This window comes from Chiloscyllium punctatum, chromosome 19 (genome assembly GCF_047496795.1).
Source record: "Chiloscyllium punctatum isolate Juve2018m chromosome 19, sChiPun1.3, whole genome shotgun sequence".
NCBI lineage: Eukaryota > Metazoa > Chordata > Chondrichthyes > Orectolobiformes > Hemiscylliidae > Chiloscyllium > Chiloscyllium punctatum.
In genome coordinates, this window is record NC_092757.1 from 67,656,613 (window position 1) to 67,682,587 (window position 25,975).

General features: G+C 41.0%; 1 protein-coding gene across 2 annotated transcripts in view; it reads left to right on the top strand.

Annotated features, from left to right (window-relative positions):
• The window catches only part of ggnbp2 (gametogenetin binding protein 2), an 83,193-nt gene that overhangs the window by 7,995 nt on the left and 49,223 nt on the right, over positions 1-25,975 (top strand). The gene's annotated exons all lie outside the window — the stretch shown is intronic.

The window sequence follows — 25,975 nt, forward strand, 5'->3', positions numbered from 1 at the left end:
GTGGTGTTGGTTAGGAGGCAGACCCATTGCCCTTGTCTTGCCCAAGGAGATCATGTCCTTTTGGTGAACTGAGAAACCTTCTAGTTATGAGGCATAGTGAGGTGTAGCAAAAGTGAGCCATATCTCTGAAAAACAGCATGCAGGAGTCTCTCAGTTCTTCTTGGAATGTAAAACCCTTTTGGTCCTTAAAATCTGTCACACCTAGGTTGCAAAAGTTGGGTAAACCTCTGATACTAGCTAAGAGGAAGAATTTTGATCTGGCTACCGAAGGGTTTTTGATAGAATCTTGTGGCAGTGACTTAAGTTGTCCTGGTATTCGGTTGGAGGAAATGTCTATTCCTTTCACACTGGATGCCAGCTATCCAATCTGAAACTGGACAGTGGCGTGATGAGGTAGAGCTAGGTAGAACAATGTGGAATATTTGATTGTGTTTTTAACTGATGTTGCTGAGATGCAGCATTTGTGAGAAATAAGTGAACAAAGAGCAGTTGAACACCAGTAATTGTATAGGAGTAAGAATCATTATTAGAAGTGATTCCCTCTGACTGGATAGCTGCCAATGGAATATTGAAGTCACTCATTGGAATTGTACTGAACCAATGGAGAAGATTGAGGTAAGTAAAACTTTAAATAGGTTTTAATGACCTTAAATTTAAGGTGGCAGTTATAGAATTTGAAGCTCACAGAAAATAGTCAATGGTGGGTTGAAGTGAATGGGGAATGTGTGAGGAGTAGCAGCAGTGATTTCTCAGACTGCTGTAAGATTGGAAATAGTTGAATGTGTAGTTGAAAATTTTAAATCTTAAGCATTGGATTTGGTGCAACCTTTGACCAGTCAAAGCAGGATTAATTACAGACTGTGATTGGTACAATTCAAGATAGATGCTGGAATTTTGGCTAGAGAATGGCTGGCCTGCCAGAAAGGTATTAGAGTAGTCAAGCCTTAGGTAACAAAAGTATAGGTGAATGTTTTGACAAGTGGGCTGAGGAGGGTTGCAATTGAGTAATATGACACAGACCAAAGTGGATCATCTTTGTAGCAGAGAGAATTGTGTGATACGTTATTCTTCCATTATTATCTGAAATGCTGCTTGTGATTGAAATGCAAAACTGAAGCCCTCCCTACTTGTGTGAAATTAAAGATGGCATTTTAAAGTGCTGGTAAGTCTTTCGTGTCCTGACCAATGTTTAAAGTTCAGTTATCTCCAAAATGGATAAGATTAGATTACTTAGTGTAGAAACAGGCCCTTCAGCCCAACAAGTCCACACCGACCTGCCGAAGTGCAATTTACCCCTTCACCTAACACTATATGGGCAATTTAGCATGGCCAGTTCACCTAACCTGCACATTTTTGGATTGTGGGAGGAAACTGGAGCACCCTGAGGAAACCCACGCAGACACGGGGAGAATGTGATTGGATGTGTGGGGTGGGGAAGTAGGTAACTCTTGTGCTAATGTTTCAGATCAATGACCAGTCAGAACTGTAGAAAGATAGAAATTTAAGCATTTTTTTCTTTTATGGGATGTGAGCATTGCTGGCAAGGCCACAGTTTGTTGCCCATCCCAAGTTGCTTGTGGCTCATGGGCATTTTTCAGAGGGTGTTAAGAGTCGACCTCTATATTTTTTTTTTCAGTAGGTCTGTATTCGTATGTAGGTCAAACCAGGTAAGGATGCCAGGTTTCCTTCCCTAAAGTGAATGACGTGTGTTCTTATGTCAACTATGTCTATATTGTCATTGTTAGGACTAGTGTTTATTTAATTTCAGATATTCAGGCTCTGGACTCCTAGTCCAGGAGCATAGCATTTTTTAATAGATATTTTTATTGGAAATTTAACATTTTTACAAGTTTACAAAAATAAACAAAACTCTCAAGTACAAACATTGTGCAATTAAATCTTAAATAATAACCAAAATTTAACAAAAGAAAAATACCGAGAGAAGAAAACAAAACTCAACTAACTACTAATATAACGTACAACTAACCAGAGTGTATAATTAAGTCTCTTACATTATTCAATAAGAAAGAGGGGGAAAAAAAACAACGGATAACACAAATTGGATAGCGAGATACATGCTCGGAATGTGTTAACATCAAATGTAACGAAACCTGTATTCGTACGGGATTCCTCCCCCCCCCCCCCCCCCCCAAGGGGCCCTGGACCAGCCAGGTTCACAATCTCAATTAAATAAAAGCCCTTGTTAGGATAGCCGAAATATCTGTATTTAATTCAAGAAGGGCTGCCATATTTTATGAAATAATTCTGTCTTTCAGTGCACCATATTTGTAAGGAAGTCAAAGGGAATACATTCCATAATTAATCTGTGCCAATTTGAAAGTCCGGGGGCCCTCAGCCACCCAGTTTACGGAAATATTTTTCCTTGCACAGAAAGAGAATAGAAAATAATCTCTTCCCATGCATATCCAGGGAGGGTAAGTTCGAAAAGTCCAAAAGGAAAGATACAGGGTCCACTTTAATTTCCGTTCCTAAAATTTCTGTCAGGGTACTTGCTACTTTAGTCCAGTACCTACGGATCTTAGGTCCATAGACAATGTACAAGAGTGCCCACCTCTATTTTACAATTGGGACACATTGGAGATGCTCCTGCCTTAAATTTTGCCAATTGATTGGGTGCTATATGGGCCCTATGAAGTATCTTCGGCTGGATAGCCTGAGTTCTGTTGCAGATAGTGATTCTTCTGACGTTTTCCCAAATGTATGTCCACGTTTCTATAGAGATTTCTAGTCCCAAATACTGATCCTATGTTTTAAGCAGATTGTCCATATCTCACGATACTTCATGTAGTAAATGATAAATAGTACTGATGGAAGATACCCCCATTGGTTGTAGCACTCTACATTCTCTATCTGATTTTATAAAGACTATCTAATAATGTAGTCTTCTGTATATAATCTCGAATTTGGAAGTATCGAAAGAGGTCTCTATTCGGTAATCTGAATTTCTAACACAGCTGTTCAAAAGACATCAGGACCCCTCCTTTAAATAGGTCCCCTAAACATGAGATACCCCTGGATCTCCAGAGTTTAAAAGTGGCATCTGTAAACCCCGGTTGAAATCCCCATGCCCCCACTATTGGAGCATAGGGGGATGTTTTGTGTGAGTTGCCCTCATTTTGCCGCATTATATTCCAAGCTTTAATTGTGTTCAGTATTATAGGGTTTTTAATGATCCGTAATGATTTTCCTCTTGTCTGAAAATAAAAGGTTAATAAGTGGGCATTTTACTCGAGAAGCCTCAATGTCCAGCCAGATTGATTGGGTCTTGTCTGACCCACAATCAGCTATGTAACTTAATAGGGAACTTAACTGATATTTCCTAAAATCTGGGAAGTCCAATCCTCCCCTTGCCTGTGGAAGTTGTAGCTTTGGCTTAATGAGGGGCCGTCTATGATTCCAGATAAAGGAACCCATACAGCCATATAATTTACGTAGTACCAGCCTTGGCAGCATCACCGGAAGCATTCTCATAGGGTATAGGAGATGGAGCAGGACATTCATTTTAATTAGTGCTATTCTACCCAGCCAGGAAATTGGAAGGTCTCCCCATTGCTGGAGGTCCTGCCTTATCCTTTCCAGTAAATGCACAAAGTTAGCCTTGTACAACTGACCAAATACTGGGGCAATAAAAATGCCTAAATATAAGAAGCCCTCCAGGGACCACCAAAAGGGAAAGTGGGATCCGTCCACTAAGTGGGGTATCATAGCAAGGCCACTCATTGGCATAGCCTCTGATTTTGAGAAATTAATTTTATAACCTGAGAATGCACTAAATGTATTAATAACTTGGATGAAGTGAGGCTCGGAGGATTACTGAGGAATAGAAGAACATCTGCATAAAGGGTAATTTTATGTTTACCTGTACCAATCCTCAGGGCCGTTATATTAGGATCAGCCCGTATAGCTTCTGCTAGTGGTTCAATTATTAGCGTAAATAACAATGGCGAGAGAGGACATCCCTGACGGCAGCCCCTATCCACACTGAAGCTATCCGAACCTAATCCATTGGTAACCACAACTGCTTTGGGATCACAATACAGTGTTGAGATCCATTTGGTAAACACCTTTCCAATGCCAAACCTTTCCAATGAATAAAACAAATATGACCATTCAACCCTATCGAATGCCTTTCCGCATCTAGTAAGACGACTACTCCTGGTATCTTTCCCTGATGGCAGGCTTGAGTCATATTCAAAACCCTTCTCATATTATTGGATGATCTACGGCACTGAATAAACCCCATCTGATCCTCCTTTGTGATACGTGGCAATACCCTTTCTAGTCTCAGTGCTAACATTTTGGAAAGGAGTTTAAAATCTACATTTAGCAAGGATATTGGTCTGTATGACGTGCAATCTTCTGGGTCCTTTCCTTTTTTTAAGGATAAGAGATATTTGCCTCTTTCAACTAAGGCAGGAGACAGCCCTGATTGTATGTGTAGTTATACATGTCCATAAGTGGACCAGCCAATATTCCTTTTAAATTCTTTATAGAATTCAGCTTGAAAGCCATCTGGGCCAGATGCCTTACCACTCTGAAGTTGCCTGATTGCATCAAGTATTTCTTGGCCTGTTAGGGGAGCATTTAAGACCAATACCTGTTCCGGAGTTAGGTCCAGAAAGGTCAAATTTTTTAAAAAATGATTGCATCCTCCTAGTCCTAGCTTCACAATCCTGCGATTTATATAAATCAGAATAAAATTTTCTAAAGATTGCATTAATCCTTTTATGATAATGAGTCAAAGACCCATACTTTCCTTGATAGACATGATAGTTTGAGGGGCCCTTTTTTTTTCTTTGCAAGAAATGCTCAGTATCTACCTGGTTTGTCGCCATATTCATATAAACTTTGTTTTGCAAATAATATTTCCCTCTTAGCTGTTTGGGTAAGTGTGGTATTTAGAGCTGTCCTAAGGGCCGTAATCCTTTGCAATTTGATAATAGAAGGTCGATCAGCGTATGCTATTTCAGCTGCTTTTAAGTGAGCTTCGAGCAGACGCTGTTGTTCTCCCTTCACTTTTTTTTTCTGGGTCGCTGAGTATGAGATGATTAAACCTCGTGCGTAAGCTTTGGTCTCCCACATCATTGATCGGTTGCTAGCCGTACCTAAATTAATATCTAAAAAAGTTTTAAATTCTTGAAGTACTTTACAAATTTACTATCTTTCATCAGGAAGGGATCCATACGCCAATGCCAAGGGGATGTCCCATTGTTCCTCGCCTTGATTTCCATATATACAGCAGCATGATCGGAAATTGCTATACTACCTATTTTACAGTATGATATGAAATTTTTAAAAAATCGAGGGGCCAAAAAACATATCAATTCTGATATGACATTTATGTGGATTGGAGACATGCCCTGTGGATGAAGACATCTCCATATATCTTCTAATCCTAATTCTTTGTTCAGGTCCACCAGTTGTCTAGATCTGGGAGACACTCCTGCAGTACTCTTGGGAATCATATCTATTTCCGGATCCATAATACAATTAAAGTCTCCCCCTATAATTGTATGACGGGCACTGAGAGCCATCAATTTTGAGAAGGCTTCCGTTATAAATTTTTAAAAGGATGTGCCGGGGGCAAGACAAATTTAAAATCCCATTCCTCCCCATTTATAAGGGCTTTAATCAGAATATATCGTCCAGATTCGTCTTTTATCTGATTAGGATTTTGAGGGAAACTCTTCCGAATAAGAATACCTCCCCTGCTTTTTGAGCTAAAAGAAGAAAAAAAGGCCTGATCAAATCCACCCTGTTGTAATTTCAAGTGTTCTTTATCCAACAAGTGTGCCTTCTGTAGGAGAGCCATATCAGCCCTTTCTTTCTTGAGATTTGATAATATTTTCTTTCTTTTTGACTGGCACATTACTCCCCTTGACATTCCAGGTGCACCACTTAACCGACTGATCAACCATCATCGTCCAGGCAAATCCGAGACCCCTCGGGAGGGGAAACCCTATCCAGAACACCCCGAGCATAGAGCATGTAAAATTCACAAAAATAAAGGCTCCCTAATACACTCTCAATAGTGTAATAAAAAGTTATTTCTAAATTTAAAAAAACGTATTTAAATGGAGCTTTTCCCCCTTGTTCCCAGGGGGTATCACTTCCTTTCCAAAAGTCCATCGTATCCTCTCTCAACTAGTGCCCCACCCTTGACCCAGGTGCTCCTCAATAGGATGAGGAAAATTCAAAATATGCTACAGATCTAGAGTTAACAGTGTGCACCCTAACCCCACCCACACCAACACCTGGATATATTTGGTTGTGTTAATACCATGTACAAACATATATAAACTATAAAATTACAACCTCAACAAGTAATAATTAAATATAATTATACAAAATAACAAGGGAAATCAACCCCGCTCCTAGAGACAGAGGTAAAATAGAAGTAAGGTAACCACCTCCCCACCAACATTTAACTAGACCAATCGTTAAGTAGAGAACAAATAAATAAATCTCTCTCCCCACCCTCCAAGATAATATTAAACAGTAAGGTAAAAAAAGAAAAGGGGGGGGTGGGGGGATATAAACCAGAGTGGGGAGAAGACAAACCAACATCAATTTTTTCTTACAATTTGAGTCCAAAAATTCCTTAGCCTTTTCCGGGCGATCCAAAGTTATACACGGATCCTTCGTGGTTAAAGCGTAGCATCGCTGGATAGCGTAAGGAGTACTGAATATTTAAGTCCCTTAAACACTACTTCGCCTCATCGAATGCCTTCCTCTTTCGGACCAGAGCTGGGGAAAAGTCCTGGAATAACATGATCTTGGATCCTTTATAGATCATGGCTTGGGGATCTTTTCCAAGATTTCTAGAGGCTTCTAGGAGTATCTGCCTCTCCTTATAGCTCTGCAGCCGGAACAGGACCGGGCATGGGCGCTGGTTCGAGCCGGGCCCGTGTATTGCAACCCGGTAGGCCCATTCTACCCTTACTTGGCCTGATCCAGCCTCCAGATTTAACAGCTGTGGAAGCCACTGTTCGAGCAACGCTGTAAGCTTGCCTTCCTCTTCCCGTTCGGGAAGGCCCAGCAAACAAATATTTTTTCGAATCTAGGTCGACAATGTGGTTCTCTAAAGTCTGGACTCCCTGTTCGAGAGTCTGGACCTGATCCACAGCCGATTTTGCGCTGTAGTTTCGGAGGTCGGGGCCTTTAGCTCTGCCCCTCCGACGCGGCGCTCAATTTCCATAATGTCTCGGTTGTGCTTTTGCAGCGCGGCCAAGAGTGAGTCCCATCGACTTCGGGATTCTTCAATAAAAGCATCGATCTTCGCATCCAGTTTGGAGATGATTTCCACAAGGCTCGCCACTGTAGATAAGTCCCCCGGGGTGGCTGCGGACACCTCTGCTGCAGCTGGAGAGGGTAGGGAAGGGGTTCCTACTTGTTGAGAGCTGCGGGCTCCCTTTCCTTTAGTCATTTTTTACTGAAGCTTAAATTGTTTAAATTCAATACTAAGCAACTAATTTAATTAAGTTAAACAGCTATTTTAAATGATTTGGTGAGTGTGGTGGGGGTGGGTGACCCACTTTGCCCAAGTCTTGGGAGGAGCACTGTAGACTCAGATTTGCTGAGTCGCCGCCATCTTGGATCCCCCAGAGCACAGCATTATGCCACCATCTCCCCTGGTTTAAGCCAGTGGAAGGGAGAGGAGGAGGAACAAGAGGGGTAGGTCTCTAATAGGTTAGATGGTAGGAAAGATAACTAACAAAAGACTTAATGGTGACAGTGGCTACAGTAAAGAAATGAAGTTTGTCTGAGGAAAGTGTGAATGGTTACAGAGCAATCATCGGACTGATATGAATGAGTCAAGAAACAAACCAGCAAACAAAACACAAGCAAAATGGAGACAAACACATTGCTGGTGAAACTCAACAAATTTGGCAGTATCTGTGGGGCAAAAGCAATGTTAATGTTTGCTGACTCTTCAAAATTTAGTTTGATGATAGGTTGCGTTCTTTAATTGTGAACTCCTGCATAGAATTATTAGTTGACAGCTGAGCTGCTATTCCTTGAGCTCCATTGCACCACTGTGACAGACCTTGGATAGAGCAGTCAGAATGTGAGGAGTGGAGGATTATAATAGAATAGATTTTGTAGCATCCCTACAGTGAGGAAAGAGGCCATAGAATCAGAATCCCTACAGTGTGGAAGCAGGCCACCCAGCCCAACAAGTCCACACCAACTCTCTGAAAAGCATCCCACCCAGACCAAACCCCCTCTCTGTAACCCTGTACTTCCTATGGTTAATCCATCTAACCTGCATATCTTTGCACTCTGGGAGGAAACGGGAGCACCCATGCACACAGTAGGAATGTGCACAAGCTCCGTGCAGATAGGTGCCAGGGGCTGGGATTGAACCCGGTCCCTGGTGCTGTGAGACAGTAGTGCTAACCACTGAGCCACTATGCTGCCAGTGTGCCTACAGAGTCTGTACCACCCCTCTGAAAACATCTCAGCCAAACCCAATTCCTGACCCTTTCTCTGTAACCCTGCATTTGCCAAAACTAATCCACCTGGCTTGCACATCCCTGGACAGTGTGGGGCAGTTTAGCATAGCTGAAAAAAAGGTGTTCAGCAAAGCTGTCTGCCTGCATTGATCTCCCATGTAATTGAGTCCACATCACAACAGTAACACTGTTCAACTAAAAGTACAAGTAAATTGTTCTACTTCAAAGGAAATTTTTGGGACCTTGGATGGTAGAGGGAGGTGAAGATGTTGACTGTCCTGTGCTTGCATAAAAGAATGACATCTAGAAGGGAGGTGGTGTTAAATGCAACTGAGTAATGGAACAAGGTGTTGCATTTCTCTTAAAATGCTGAGGGGGAGTGAGCAGGGAAGATGTTTGCCTGTTGAATAGAGCTTAGTGTTGAAAGGTAAGGACCAAGGTCCTGACGGGAGGTCGCTTTTGGGGGGGGGGGGGGGGGGGGGGTTAGTAGTAGTGTGGGAAAGGGTTGAGACCAAAAGTGTAGGAAATGCATCCGATAGGGCCATAACTAATCAACATGTGCAGCCTCTTTCTGTTTTGTGGACTTGCTAACTCTTGCTGTAGTCACTGGCTGCTAGAAGTCCATTTGCATCTAACATGGATATCCTTTGTTGCTTTACCCATTAAAATTTTCTTTGACCTTTGCAGCATTGAATCTTTTATACCTGACCTCTCCTCCTTCCCTTCCTATCCTGTCTCTAGCTTAGTCTGTCTTTTGTGCATCTCTCTCTTTCCTTCACTTTCTCCATCCTACATCTCTCCTCACATCTAAAATAAATCTCTTCTGCTGGGTTCTCTCATAGTTCAGTCTGTTTTCACCTTCTTTTAGATCAATGACCTGAAATCTTTTGTTTCTCTCCAAAGATGCTGTCTGACTGGAGTGTTTCTGGTGAGCTTTTTTCTCAGATTTCTGGCATCTGCAGTACTTTGCTTTTGGATTAACTGGTTCATTAATGCCTCTTGCTTGTAGAACCTTCTACACAATGGCCACTAATTGTCAACAAAGCAATTGACTACTTTTCAAAAATAATTGTCTTTGAAGTATTTCATCTCCTGAGGGCAAAGAGAAAATGTGTGTTTTTATGCATTATCCCAGTGCAATCAACTCTCGTGGAGATTTGTCTTTTCCCAAATAGGCAGATTAAATGGCAACTGCAAGTATAAGCCACTTTGTTCAGTGCCACCTTGCATATCCATTGGGTTGATCTCTAGACTCTACCATTGGTTCCTGTTCTTATGATTTAAACATCTAGTGGATGACTGAATTTTTGGTATTAACTTTACAGTCTTTGGTGCTTTAAAATCATTGAAAGTTGTATTGATATTTGTGAACATAACTCCTCGTGCTTTCTTCAGATTAACCATTGTAATGTTAAGATGTTTGGCAAAGGAAAATGTCTATTGTTCACATTAGTAAAATAAAGACTGGTTTAAGTGTTTCACATGATGCATTACATTGTGTTCTTTCTGCATTGAGTGCTGGTAGACTTGTGGCTTTTCCATCCAGTGGTAATTCTTCATGTGACAGCACATGTCCCTATGACAGACAGTAAGCACCAACAGATATAGCAGTAAATTACAAACCAAATAAATATTCACTATGTCATGATCCAAGCACCATTGTTTGGGCATGCTGGAGAAATATGCATGGTAGTAACAGTGATCTAATGAGTGAAGTTAGGGACTTAACGTAAGAATTGATGCTTGGTTGACAAGATAGTCAAGGGAGTCATGTTTATTTTGAAGAGTGTTTGTTCTATGGGATGCATTGCATTGAACTAATGCTACCTTTTTTTACTGTTTTGAGGAAACTTAAATGTCGTTATTGATCGTGGGAATTGCATACTAATTGTGGAGTATACCACGAGTATAATACCAACTTTTTATACTTGCAATGAATTAATCTCTCCTTTCAGATGAGTAGAGTATCCTGGATTTTGTTCTGAAGCCACTAAGAAGTTTCTGTTGTCCTACTTTTATTCAGTAAGGATTTTGTGAATTTGTCAATAGAGCTGCCAACAGTCCACATTGTGACTTGCCAAGAAGTGCAGTTTTATCAACACAATGGAAACCAAGCTCTGTACATAAATTAAATATCTGTGGTGCAGAGCCATGCATGAATACTTAAGATCTGCTCCCTGGTCTTTGCTGAGGTGGCTAATAACAGCAGTTTGTACCCCAGGGGTCAGCAATGGAAAAATTAGGCATGGGTTCTATGTAGTTGTAAGTTCTTGCCTAATGTCTTCAAAATAGACCTTTCTCCAATTTAGGACTTCAACTTTTAGATCTGGTCTACCCTTTTCCTTCACTAGTTTAAAACGAATAGTGTTCCCCCATTGACACCTCAGTCACCTGCCCTACCTCATTTCCCAAGAGTAGGTCAAGTTTTGCACCACCTTTAGTAGGTACATCCACATATGAAATCAGAACATTTTCTTGTACACACTTAACAAATTCCTCTCCTTCAACACCCTTAACACTGTGGCAGTCCCAGTCTGTTTGGAAAGTTAAAATCCCCTACCATAACTCCTCTACTATTAATCATACAGATAACTGAGATCTCCTTATTAATTTGTTTCTCAATTTCCCTCTGACTATTGGGGGTCTATACAGGGGAACCTCTAATATTTGAATGAGATGTGGTGGGGACACTATTTCGTTGGAAAATCGATTTTTAAATGCCTTTCCTCTGGGGGTCAGTTTTTAAAGTCTGCTGCCCGTTCAGGAGACTGCAGCACCACACAGCGCGCAAGGCCCCAAAGCCGTCTAACACTGTCTCTTCCCCCACTCCCCAACCCTGTGCAGCACCTGTACACGGCAATGTTGGAGAGATTGTGGGGAGTGGTGGGGGGGGGAGGGGGGTGGTTTAGGATACACCCCTGTCTAGAACTCCAGGGAAAATGTGGAGAGGGCAGAGTGTCAGTTATTTCCAACATGCCTGTTGGAAACATGTCTTTGTAATAGTTCCAACAGGACCTCTATCTTCAGATGATCCGATTTTCAGATAATTGGGATTCGGGTAATCGAGGTTCCTCTAATACAATCCCAATGAGGTGATCATTCCTTTCTTATTTCTCAGTTCATTTATTTCAAAGCAAGAGGTCTAACAGGGAAGGCAGGTGAACTCTGGGCATGGTTAGGGGCATAGGACTGGGGTAACATAGCGATTACAGAAATGTGGCTCAGGGATGGACAGGACTGGCAGCTTAATGTTCCAGGATATAAATGCTACAGGAAGGACAGAAATGGAGGCAAGAGAGGAGGGGGGAGTGGTCTTTTTGATAAGGGATAGCACTGCATATGTACTTAGGGAGGATATTCCTGGAAATGCATAGAGGGAAGTTATTTGAATGGAACTGAGAAAGGGATGACCACCTTATTGGGATTGTATTATAGACCCTCTAATAGTCTGAGGAAAATTGAGAAACAAATTTGTAAGGAGATCTTGGTTATCTGTAAGAATGATGGGGTGGTTGTGGTAGGGGACTTTAACTTTCCAAACATAGACTGGGACTGCCACAGTGTTAAGGGTTTTGAAGGAGAGGACGAAGTGTGTACAAGAAAATTTTCTGATTCAGTATGTGGATGTAACCACTAGAGAGAGTGCAAAACTTGACCTATTCTTGGGAAGTAAAGCTGGGCAGGTGACTGAGGTGTCAGTGGGGAAGCACTTCGGGGCCAGCGACCATAATTCTATTAGTTTTAAAATAGTGATGAAAAAGGTAAACCAGATCTGAAAATTGAAGTTCTAAATTTGGGGAAGGCCAATTTTGATGGTATCAGGCAAGACCTTTCAAAAAGTTGATTAGGCGCAGATGTTCGCAAGTAAAGGGTTGGCTGGAAAATGGGAAGCCTTCAGAAATGTGATAGAGTCCAGGGAAAGTATATTACTGTTAGGGTGAAAGGAAAGGCTGGTAGGTATAGGGAATTCTGGACGACGAAAGAAATTGAGGGTTTGGTTAAGAAAAAGGAAGTATGTCAAGGAGAGACAGGATAGATGGAGGGAAACCTTCGAGTATAAAGGCAGTAGGAGTATACTTGAGAGAAATCAGGGCAAAAAGGGGACATGAGAAAGCCTTAGCAAATAGTTAAGGAGAATCCAAAAAGTTTTTACAAATTCCTTAAGGACAAAAGGGTAACGAGGGAGAGAATAGGGCCCCTCCAAGATCAGCAAGACTGCCTTTCTGTGGAGCTGCAGGAGATGGGGCAGGTACGAAATGAGTATTTTGCATCAGTATTTACTATGGAAAAGGACATGGACCATATAGAACATAGGGAAATACATGGTGACATCTTGGAAAAAAATGTCCATATTACAGAGGAGGAAGTGCTGGATGTCTTGAAATGCATAAGTGGATAAATCCCCAGGACCTTATCAGAACTACCCGAGAACTCTGGAAAGCTAGGGAAGTGCTGAGCCCCTTGCTGAGATATTTGTATCATCGATTGTCACAGGAGGTAATGTTGCAGCTATACAGGACATTTGTTAGGCTACCATTGGAATATTGTGTGCAGTTCTGGTCTCCTTCCTGTTGGAAAGATGTTGTGAAGCTTGAAAGGGTTTCAGAAAAGATATACAAGGATGTTTTCAGGGTTGGAGGATTTGAGCTCTAGAGAGAGGTTGAATAGGCTGGGACTGTTTTCCCTGGAGCGTTGGAAGCTGAGAGGTGACCTTATAAAGGCTTATAAAATCATGAGGACCTTGGCTAGGATAAATAGCCAAAGTCTTCCCTGGGGTGGAAGAGTCTAGAACTAGGGCATAGGTATAGCATGAGAGGGGAAAGATATAAAAAGACCTAAAGGGGTAACTTCACACAGCAGGTGGTATGTGTATGGAATGCACTGCCAGAGGAATTGGTGGAGGCTGGTACAACTGTAACATTTAAAAAGCATTTGGATGGGTATATGAATAGGAAGGGTTTGGAGGGATATGGGCCAGGTGTTGGCAAGTGGGACTACATTGGGTTGGGATATCTGATCAACATGGGCAAGTTGGACCGAAGGGTCTGTTTCCGTGCTGTACATCTCTGACTCTATATGTGACCCTTGATGAGTGGTGTCTCCATGCTTTTTGTGTAGTGGTGCAGACAGAATCTGAAGCATAAAGATGGAGAAAAATGGACTTCATTGGTTGTTTAGCCAAGCTACAACCAAGCGCCATTAGTTACACTTCTCATCTACTACCCAGATATGGCAAAATCTTAAGATAAGAAAAGGATTTACCCATTTTTATAAATATTTTTATTGAAAAGCTTTTTTAAATCTTTTACAAAACATTTTTATAAAAAAAACACCATCAAAACAGCAAATAACAGTACAAAGAACAAGGTCATAACATAGGTTTGTTTACTAACAACGGTACTATCTACTTAACTCAAACTGAACTACAAACATATTCAATAAATACTAGCTTAAATTACATTCAAGTTACTTAAATTGTAATGCTTTGCTACTTTGTTCTGTCTTCCTCATCACTCCACTGATGCTCCAATCCCTGGGAGTACCCCCTACAGTACCCATATTCTCTTCCTTCCAGTCTCCACCCCCCCCTCCCTCCACAGGCGCCCATAAAGATTCCCACAGCTATACCACTAATACTGACTAATATTGCAGACAAATCAGCTTCAATATAATTTAAAAATGGCTGCCATGTCCTATAAAACTGTTCAGTTTTGTGGTGCATCATATTTGAGAGTTAATCTTGGGGGCGGGGGGGGGGGGGGGGGGAGGAGAAATGCTCCATCACCCAGCTTACGCCACCCATTAAGACCTGGTGGTTTTTCTGACATCCAATTTAGTAAAATGTTCTTCCTCGTGCAATGGTCAAGGATATCTCAGTCTCTTCCCATGTTGTCCCAGAGAGGGCAAGTTTGGCAGCCCCAAAAGAACAATTACTGGATCCATGTTAATTTCAATCCCTAAAATGTCCTTAAACTCCCTTACTCTAGCACTCCAATATCTTTGGATCTTGTAACATGACTAATAACTGTGAGAGTACCTATGTTAATTTTACATTTAGGACATTCTACTGACACTCCTCTCTTAAACTTGGCTAGCTTTTCTGGTGCCATATGAGCCCTGTGTAAGATCTTCAGTTGCATAGCCTGTGCTTTGTTACATACTGAAATTTTCCTTACATTACCCCAGATATCTTCCCATATCTCTGAAGTGTCCTGTCCTATCTCTCGGTTCCACATCTTAGAGTCCTTCCATATCCACCAGAGTATGGCCTTTCTGTAAATTATGTAAAGTACCATACACCGCAGTACCATTTTCTCCACATCTGATTGATAACATTGGGTCAGGAGTGTGGTCTTCCTCTGTATGTGGTCCCTTATCTGGAAGTATCGGAAAAGGTTCTTATTGGATAATCCATATTTCTGACTTAATTGACCTAATGACATCAGGACCTCTCCCTCGAACAAATCTCAAAAACATAGAATTCCTTTGTTCTCCCATGTTTTAAAGCTGGAGTCCAGGTTTAAATCTTTGGGCTCTTACCAGTGGAGTAAATGGGGTAGTCTTAAACCAGTTGCCCTCGTCTTGCCTCATTATTCTCCAGGCTTTCACCATATTCAAGATAATTGGACTATTGCATTGCTGGGTTGCTGATTTAATTTTGTTCATAAATTGATTAGAGGGCATTTTGACTGAGGCTTCAATATCAAGCCATATTGATTCTGAATTCCCCTGTATTTGATATTTCTTCAAATCCAGAAGATCCACCCCTCCCTCTGCTTTCGAAAGCTGTAATTTAGTAAATTTAATTACAGGATGTCTATGGCACCAAATAAAGGACACTTGCCAACCATTAATCCTCTGTAATACTTGTCTAGATAATAATAATGGGAAAATTTTCATGGAATATAGCAGTTGGGTAAGGAGGTTTATCTTAATCAGAGCTATTCGGCCCAGCCATGATAACGGTAAACTGTCCTATCACTGCAAGTCTTGTTTTATCCTCTTTAGTAATTGTACAAAGCCTTATATAGCAGGTGGAAGGAAGGGGTAATAAAAATTCCCAAATACAGAAAACCTCTTGGTGACCACCTAAACGGGAATTGCATTTTATCCTTCAAGCTAGGCATCTCCTCTAAGCCCCCCTACTGGCATGGCTTCCGATTTTGTGAAATTGATCCTATAACTTGAAAAAATACCATATGAATTAATTGGATCAGCCGGGGAATAGACCTCTCCAGTTCGGCCAAGAATAAAAGCACGTCATCAGCATATAGGGTAATCTTATGTTCCCCCATTCCCACCTTTGGTGCTACTATTTCAAAATCTCTTCTAATAGTTTTGGCTAATGGTTCAATCGTCAAGGTAAATAACAAGTGATAAAGGGCGCCCCTGTCGACTGTTGCTTCTAATATTAAAATTATTTGACTTAATACCGTTTGTAATAACTGCTGCCTTTGGATCCTTCTACAATACTGCTACCCATCTGGCAAAGGATACCCCATAACAAGCACTCTAGAACCTTAAATAGATCCGGCCATTCTAGCCAATCAAAGTCTAGAGACCACAAATCCCAGAATCAATCTTTGATGTACCTGTACTGTATTCAGTACTCTCCTAATATTCTTAGAGGAGTTGCGGCCCTTAAAACCTGTTTGTCATCTTTTATAATATGGGGCAAAACCTTCTCCAACCTCAGCCAACATTTTCGATAAAATTTTGAAATCTACATTCAGTAGCAAGATTGGTCTATATGAAGTACATTCTTTGGGGTCCTTTCCTTTCTTAAAAGTAAGGGAGATATTAGCTTCCCTAAGAGTAGATGGCAGGCAAACCTGTGTATAAGAGTATTTGTACATCCCCAGAAGTGGTTCCATTAATATGTTTATGAATTTCTTAAATTTCAGTTGGGAATCCATCTGGCCCCAGTGCTTTCCCACCTTGGAGATGTCTTATTGCTTCCTGTACTATTAGAGGCACTTTCAAAAGGGAAGCCTGCTTCTTACTCGCATTGGGGAGGTCCAGATTTTCAAAGAAGGACTGCACTCCCATTGTACTATGTTCGCTTCCCTCCGACCAATATAGCTCTTCAAAATATTCCCTAAACCTAGCATTGATCTCTTTCGAATACCAATCTTCTCCCTAACAGAGGTAATAGGTTGGGAGGCTTTTTTTCCTCCTAGCTAAATAAGCCAGATATTTACTAGGCTTGTCTCAGAATTCTAACTGTTTTTATTTGGCAAATGATACCCTTTTTTTTTCCTTTTAGCAATGTGTGTTGAGTCAAGGGCAGCCCAGAGAGCTGTGACCTGCTGAAGTTTAATCAATGATGGTTTGTTATGATATCTTTTCTCAACTGCCTCCAGCAACTCTGCCTTTTTCCAATCGCTGAATATGAAATAATCAGACCTCATAAATATGCCTTAGTGGTCTCCCAAAGTATTGCTGGATTACTAGCCATATCTGAATTGATATCCCAAAAGGTCCTGAATTCCCTTGTAATATACTCAATAAATTTACTTTCCCCTAACACAAATGAATCCATGTGCCAGTGACGTGCATTTGCTTCACTGCCCTTGATTTTAATATCTAAGTATATCATGATCTGAAACAGCTATATTCCCTATTTTACACATTCTGTCCAGACCATCAGATGGCATAAAAATCTAGTTGCCTATGACATTTGTGTGGGTTGTAATAGAACATGAAACTCTCCACGCATCCACTAATCCCAATTCATCACACATGTACACCAACTGTTTTATTCCACGGGCGTATCTGCCAGCCCTTTGGCATCCTGGCAATCTCTGGATCTATAAGGCAATTAAAATCTCCAATAATCATACGACGAACCCCAAGATTCATTAAGGATTTACCCATTTTAAATTTTCTTTAGTTTGTATATGGGTTGTGACCATCACTGACAAGGCCATCAGTTGCTGCCATTTTTTTGCCCTGGAGAAGGTGGAGTTGTTTTGAACTGCTGCAATCTTGGGTAAAAGGGGCACCTGTTGCGAATGTCAAGATTTTGACCTAGCAAAATGAAGGGACAAAATGATTATAGTTCCAAGTCAGGATGGTGAGAGACTTGGAAGGAATTTGCAGGTGGTGGTGTTCCCATGCATTGGCCTTTGTCTTTTGAGGTAATGGTGGACCTGCGTTTGGGAGGTATTGTCAAAGGAGTCTGAGTTAATGCAGTATATCTTGCAGATGATATTCACTGCCACTGTTCTTTGGTTGTGGATGGAATGCAAGTCAAGTGGGCAGTTTAGTCTTTGGATGTTGTCAATCTTCCTGAGTATTGTTGGTGATGCACCTATCCAAGCAAGTGGAGTGTATTCCATTGTGCTCCAACTTGTGCCTTGGTGGGAATGTTTTGGGAAAATGAGGTGTGTCACTCACTGCAGAATTCCTAGCCTCTGTCCTGCTTGTAGCCGCAATCTTTATATAAGAGTTCCATTCTGGTTAATGTGAATACTGATAATGGAGTTTTATCATTTGAGAAGGTGATGGTTAGGTTTTCTGGAGTTTATCAATGTCTGGTGTTTGCGTGAAGCAAATGTTACCAACACAAGAATGGTGTTGTCCAGATCTTGTTGCATACAGATAAGGACTGCTTCAGTATCTGAAGCCATGAATTGTGCTGAATGTTGTCTAGTCATCAGCAAAAGTCCTCACTTTTGATTGTGTGATTGAAAGCTCATCAGTTAAGTAATTGTGAGAATGGCTAGGTGAAGAACACAACTGAGGAAAACCTGCAGTAATGTTTTAGTGATTGACCTCCAAATACCATCTTCCTTTGTGCTGAGTCGGCTTTCGGTCAGCCGAGAGCTTTCCCCTTGATTCCTGTTGACACCAGTTTTTCTAAGCCTTGTGATGCCAGTTAGCTAAATGTTGCCTTGATGCTAAGGGCAGTCACACTCCTGTCTCCTCCACTCACGTCAGTTCAGATGTGGGTCAAGGCTGTAAAGAGGCCATTAAGTGACCCTGGTAGAACCCAGAGTGTCAGTAGGTAGTTTCTTAGCAAATGCTGCTTGATAGCCCTGTCTGTAAACCCTACCATTTGCTTTGCTAATCTATTGAGAGTAGATGGATAGGCTTTTAATTGAATTAAAATTGTTCTGCATTTTGTGTATGGGACCTTGCTAGTCAATTTTTCACATTGGGTAGCTGCTAGTATTCTGGAGCAGCAATCTTCAGAACTATTGTTGGAATGTTTTCAGGGTCCATTCCTATTGCTAAATCTAGTGTCTGCAATCCTATCAAATAGACTGGATTGAATTGAATTGGCTGAAGACTGGCATCTGTTTTCAGGAATTTGGGCAGAGATGGATCACCAACTCAGCAATTCTGGCTGAAGATGGGTGCAATTGCTTAATGTTTATTTTTTACACTGACATGTTGTGTTTTCCCACAATAAGAATGGGAATATTTTATGGCGCCTTCACCTCCTGTTTGTTCACTAAGTTTTATGGCTGGATGTGGCTGCACTTCTGATCTTGTTGGATAAGTCATGAACATTCCACTTTGTTGTTTTGAATGTAATGGAAAAAAATCACATTTATATAAAATATCATATTTACCCTATAAAGACTTATTTTTTAAGTTACTGATATAATCTGCTAATTGTATGGTGGTGTTATTTAGGCTTGGATCAGGGAAGTGAGGTGATGCACAAAATCTCATAAGATAACATTAGGAAGTCATCCTACAGAATCAAAAACTTATGCTTGTACATTTATCTAACTACACTTCAAGTTTTGAAAATGCTAATGTACATTAAAGTCCTCTATATATTGCACTGCTGACAGCCCCTTACTATGTGAGCTACATGTCAAAAGCTCTGGGAGGTAGCGTTCCAAGAATGGTAAGCCCTATTGAGAAGCAAATGCCTTTTATTGGGAATTTTGGACTGATCATAGTCGCAATTGGGGACTTGGTTTTCCTGCAGTTCCTTTACTTCAGCTTTGAAGGTGAGAAGACATTCCACTGAGGAAAGAGATCAGTTTAACGTCAATCGATATCTCTCAAACTTCTGCTTTCTAAAGTTGACTTCAACATTTACAATTGAGATAATATATATTAATGAATTAATTGCCCATAATGTTAAGGGAGTTGGTCTACTTGGCACTTAGTCCATTTTTTTTATTATTTCTTGGTATAGAGAGTACAGAAGGTACACATGTTTCATCCATTAATGTGTAATATAGTATAAGATGATAGGAAATGCTCTTCTACCTGTGCAACCGTTGAGTATTCAAATTTTACAAGGTTGTTTACAGTTAACAAATTGAGTCCTTCCCTACCAAACTCATTGGCTTGAATAGATGGTTTCTTACCATTCTAGTCCTGAGTTGTAAGGTCTTTTGAAATATATAATAGTAAATATAGCATATCTTTCATTACCTACTGATGAATATCTCCCCATACCCATTATACCCAAGTATGTTTCTGGCTACCTTGTTAAACAATATATATGAAGTGGGATAAAGGGCAAAACTCTAAATCTGGTGAATTCATGTTAAAGGCTGTGTGGTTTATCCGTACTGCTGGTGGTTTGTCTAAATCTAGAAGCTGAATGTGTTTTTTAAGGAAGTGAGTAGAGTGAGGTTTTTTGACTCTCTTTAGAGAGTGTGGTGCTGGAAAAGCACAGCAGGTCAGGCAGCATCCAAGAAACAGGATAATCGACATTTCGGGCAAAAATCCTTCATCTGGAATTCCCGAAATGTCGATTCTCCTGCTCCTTGGATACTGCCTGACCTGTGCTTTTCCAGCACCATGCTTTCGACACTTTTTTTTTTATTAAGATCTCTCTTGATTCAGAGCATTGAATGAGTTGGAAGGTCATATTGCGACTGTACAGGACGTTGGTTAGACCTCTTTTGGAATATTGTTTGCATTTTGTGGTCTCCCTCCTATATGAAGGATGTTGTGAAACTTGAAAGGGTTCAGAAAATATTTACAAGGTTATTGCCAGGTTTGGAGGGTTTGAGCTATAGGGACAGGCTGAATAGGCTGGGACTGTTTTTCCTGGAGTGTCGGAGGGGTGACATTTATGGATGCTTATAAAATCATGAGGGCATGGATAGAGTAAATAGACAGGTCTTTTCCCTGGGGTGGGGGGAGTCCAGAGCTAGCCAGCATAGGTTTCGAATAGGGTGAAAGATTTAAAATAACCTAAAAGGAGTAACGTTTTTAAACACAAGGTGGTGCATTTATGGAATGAGCTGCTAGAGGAAGTAATGGGAGAAGCTGGTATAATTACATTTTAAAAGGCCATGGATGGGTGTATGAATAGGAAGGGTTTAGAGGGACATGGACCAAGTGCTGCCAAATGGGACTCCATTAACTTAGGATATTAGATTAGATTAGATTACATTTCAGTGTGGAAACAGGCCCTTCGGCCCAACAAGTCCACACCGACCCACCGAAGTGCAACCCACCCATACCCCTACATTTACCCCTTACCTAAACACTACGGGCAATTTAGCATGGCCAATTCACCTGACCTGCACATCTTTGGACTGTGGGAGGAAACTGGAGCACCCGGAGGAAGCCCACACAGACACAGAACGTGCAAACTCCACACAGTCGCCTGAGGCGGGAATTGAACCCGGGTCTCTGGCGCTGTGAGGCAGCAGTGCTTGCCACCGTGCCGCCCACAAATCAGATATCAGGTCAGCTTGGGTGAGTTGGATTGAAGGGTCTCGTTTTTTGACTCTATAAGTTGTGATTTAATGTAATTTGTATAGGAAGACAATTTAAAAACATAATTTATTTCATTTTGTGGTATGTGGGTGTCACTGGCTGACCATCCCTAGTTGCTGTTCAGAATGTGGTGGTGAGCTGCTGCCTTGAACCACTGTAGTCCTGTTGTAGATTGACCCACGATGCCAATAGGGAGGGAATTGCATGATTTTGACCTAATAACATTCCTTCATTGTTACATTTCCAAGTCAGATGGTTAGTGGCTTGGAGAGGGACTTGCAGGTGGCAGTGTTCCCAAATATCTGCTGCCCTTGTCCTTCTAGATGGAAGTGGTCATGTGTTTGGAAGGAATTGTCTGTGCATCTTTTGAATTTTTGTAGTGCACCTTGTAGATAGTACAACTGCTGCAAAGAGTTGGTGGAGGGAGTGGATGCTTATGGATATCGTGTCAGGCAAATGGGCTGCTTTGTCCTGAATAGTGTCAAACTGCTTCAGTGTTAGGACTGCACCCATCCAGGCAAATAAGTATTCCATCAGTGTCTTGTAGATGGTGGACGGGTTTTGGGGAGTCAGGTGAGTTACTTGCTGCAGAATTTCAAGCCTCCAGCATGCTCCTGTAGCCGCTGCATTTATGTAGTGAGTCCAGTTGAGTTTCTGATGTATGATAGTGGGGGATTCAGTGATGGTAACGCCATTGAATGTCAAGGGTGATAGCGAGATTGTCTCTTGTTGATAAAGGTCATAGTCTGGTGGTGTGAATGTCACTTGCCACTGGACAGCCCAAGCCTGGATATTGTTCAGATCTTTTTCATTTGGACACTGCTGGAGTTGTGAATGGTGCTGAATGTTGCATAATCATTGGCGAACATACTAACATCTGACCTTATGATGGAGGGAAGATCATTTAATGAAGTAGCTGAAGATAGTTGGGTACAGGACACTACCCAGAGGAACTCCTGCTGAGATGACTGACTTCCAACAACCATGACCATCTTCCTATGTGTTTGGTATGACAACCACCAAGGAGTTTCCCCCGATACTCATTTGATTCCAGTTTTTGCTAGGGTTCTGTTTTGCTGCACCCTGTCAAATGCAGCATTGATGTCAAGGGCTGGCACTCTTGATTCAGATCTTTTTTTTGTCCACGTTTGAATCAAAGCTATAAGGAGGTCAGGAGCTGAGTGGCCCTGGCAGAACACAAATGGGGCATCACTAAGCTGGTGCTGCTTGGTAGCATTGTTGAAGACACCTTCCATCACTTCTCTGACAGACTGTTGGGTTGGTAATTAGCTGGGTTGGATTTGTCCTGCTCTGTACATACAGACTTTCTTGGGTAATTTTCCACATTGTCGGGTCGATGCTAGTGTTCTAATTACTGGTTAGGGGAGTTGCAAGTTTTCGAGTACACATCTTCGGTACTATTGCTGGAATGTTGTCAGGCCTCGTAGCCTTTGCAGTGTCCAATGTCTCCAACTGTTTCTTGGTATCGCGTGGAGTGAATCAAATTGGCTAAAGACTAGTATCTATAATGCTGGGGACCAGTGAAGGTGGTGTTACGTAATTTCCTTTTTTGAGGTAAAAGGAGCCAATGGCCTAGTGGTATTATCTCTAGGCTATTTATCCAGAGACCCAGGTAATGTTCTGGGGACTTTAGTTCAAATCCCACCATTCTAGATGATGGAATTTGAATTCGATTTTAAAAGAAAATCTGGCAATAAGAGTCTAATCATGACATTGTTATTGAATGTTGGAAAAACTCATCTGGTTCCTTATTGTCCTTTTTTAAGAAAGGAAATCTGTCATCCTTGCCTGGTCTGACCTACCTGTAACTCCAGATCCAAAGTAATGTGGTTGACTCTTAAATGCCCTCTGCACAATTTTTGGAATTGACAATAAAGGCTAGCCTAGTCAGCAATGCCCACATCCCATGAATAAACTTTTAAAAAGCAGAAAACATTGGTCATAACTATTCAGACATCTGAGATTAATAGTTAATGTTTTATGTTTAAAATGTTAACTTGATATTTCTCCTCAGACTTGTGACTTGTCTTTGAGTGTCTCCAACATTTTAAGGTTTCAGTGCAAGCTGTGTTCTACACTTTAATCAGTTTGGAGTTTTAGTTTCTCTTTCATCTGTTCCTGCTATTTGTCTATATTCACCTGCAGTAAGGATAGGTTACAAGTTACTTTTCCAGCATGTTCGTGATTGCACAGGGAGCAACAAATCTCATTGTTCACATTTTCCATTTGTCCTATATGTTTTGTGTAACCTTTGTGGAATCTTGTAAATTACAGTAGTCTTGCACGTGATGGATACAGAGTATTTTGTTCTGGTGAGTTGTCTGACGTGGCTCAGTTTTTGGGTTGTAATGAATCAGTGGCCAGACAAGTCTGGCTGTTAGTTCCGACTTCTTAAAAATAAAATTGGCTAGTGTATTGGGTCGTGGTACGTCCTCGTTTGTGTTGTTTGTCTGCTGGGCATCTGCCTAATGTAAATTGTGTTAGCAATTACAAGATTCCATGCAAAGACTGTACAAAATACTATATCGGGCAAACAGGCAGAAAACCAGCAATCCGCATCCACAAACATCAACTAGCCACTAAATGCTACGACTAGCTGTTCCTAATAGCCATATACACAGATGACGAGGACTACAACTTCAATGCAATGATCATAGGACAAGCTAAACCGAGGACAGCCAGAGAATTTCTAGAAGCATGGCACTCTACCATTGACTGACAAACATACAGACCTTTACTCGGTATTCCAGCCACTACAATGAACGACCGAATCGGAAGCAGCCAGAACGGAACCAAATATATTCCCAGAAGGCACAGTATAGTAGCACTTCACAGGAGGCTTCAAAGCACCGAATGCCACCTAGATGGGACAAAATGTCTGCAAATCAACTTCCCAACTCGGCTAACATACCCACAACTATAGCACCCAGCACCCAAGCTACAAATCTTTACACAAGCCTTGAAGATTAAATAATAAACGTCGTCATATTGAAAACTATGGTCACAAATGTTAAAGGCCAAATAATGAACAGCTCTCTGATGGCAAAACCATGAAAATAAGATGCAGTCTGACACTTTGTTCCTTCGTTTTGATTCAAGTCTATTTTGTGGTTTGAAGCCGTTAAACACAATGTCAAGTTCAGAAGGCTAAAGTGTCTTGAGAGGAGGTGCTGTTCCCCAAATTTACATTTGTGCTTCACTGGAAACTTCCAGCAGGCTGAGGGGATAGATGTGAGCATGAGTGAAATGATGAATTGAAACAGCAAGTGATCAGATGAGCACAGGGTCATGCTTGCGGAGTGAATGGAGATATTCCACAAACACGACATGCTGACCATTTTTTCCCTCCATTGTGGAGGAGTCTGTATTGTGAGCAGCAAACACCATAGACTAAAAGAATTACAAGTAAGTTGCTTCACCTCCACCCCAAATCAACACCTTGCATGCATATGGTATATAAATATATAAAAGACATATCAAGGTGCTCCAGAAAGCCATAAGGACAATACTTTTAAACTAAATGAAATATTGAGGGTAACTAGAACTTGTTTTAAAACCGGAAAGTGATGTGATATAAAGGTGTTTATGAAATAAAATATGGAGTGGCAAACCTAGACAGTTGAAATTGTGGCCACCAATAATGTAATGGGAGGAAGCATTCATAAGTGAACAGAATTAGAGGAATATTTGGAAATTGTAAGGTTAGAGAACCATGAAAAGATTTAAATACCATTTTCAAATTTATGGCTTTGAGTGACATTGGCTAGGAAGCCTTTTCTACTGAAGATAATATTTGTATCCTCTTTTGTATTTTGTTTTCATTTTACAGATTCTATTTATCCAGTATCGTCTTCTAGATTTGTTCCCAATCTGCAACTTATCTGTGCTTTTTATAAACAGCTTTTTTTTTAAAAAAAAGCACCTGCATTTTCATTCCCTTGTGCACTTCATGCAAATTTAAGGTTGCATGATTTTTATCGTTGGGCGTTTTAATGCAATTAATAAATGGATCCAAGCTCAACCCTCACGTCCAATCAACATCCCCCTCAATCTGGCACAAAACACCTGACTAGTAGTACTCCTGCTCCCTTGTGTCACCCTTAGGCTTAGCAGTAAAGCTCCAGTGCAGAAACCAGTTATGATTCTATTAAATTTGTAGTTGGTGTGTTAAAGACTGGGGCCTTTTTTTGGCAAAATGAAGGGTAAGTTTGAGAAGGGTGCCAAGGAAGCCAGAAAATTGTCAAATTATGTCTTTATAGTCTCCATGGATCCAAAGCTAAGGTAGGATACATCTTCTGAGTCAATATTGTGTTCAGGTCTTTGAAGTATAAACCATAATTTAGGCTGTCACTTCAGTATGGTACTGGGAGGTGCTGTGTTGTCAGATGCTGTCTTTTGGGGAGATATTTAGCTTTCTACATGGGACAGATATTTATGTAGAAAGATGCCCTTCACTTGAGTCGCTTGGCCCTCTTGTTCTGTCCATTCTATTTATGCCTCCTTATGAAGGGGAGAGAGCAGTCAGTAAGATGCAACAAGTTGTTCACTTTAGTTGCATTGAGAATAAGACCCAACCTCTGGGCATCATCTGAACATTCTCAGACCGGGATACGGTTGGCCAGGGAGAAAAAATAAGAGACTTTCATTTTATTATGGTGCCTTATAACTCCCGAAAGATGTTTCAGGACATTTAACAAAATGTAATGAAGCATGTTGTATCTATTGTAACTTAGTGTAGAAAAGCTGTCTGTTTCTAAATTAAATATTTTAAA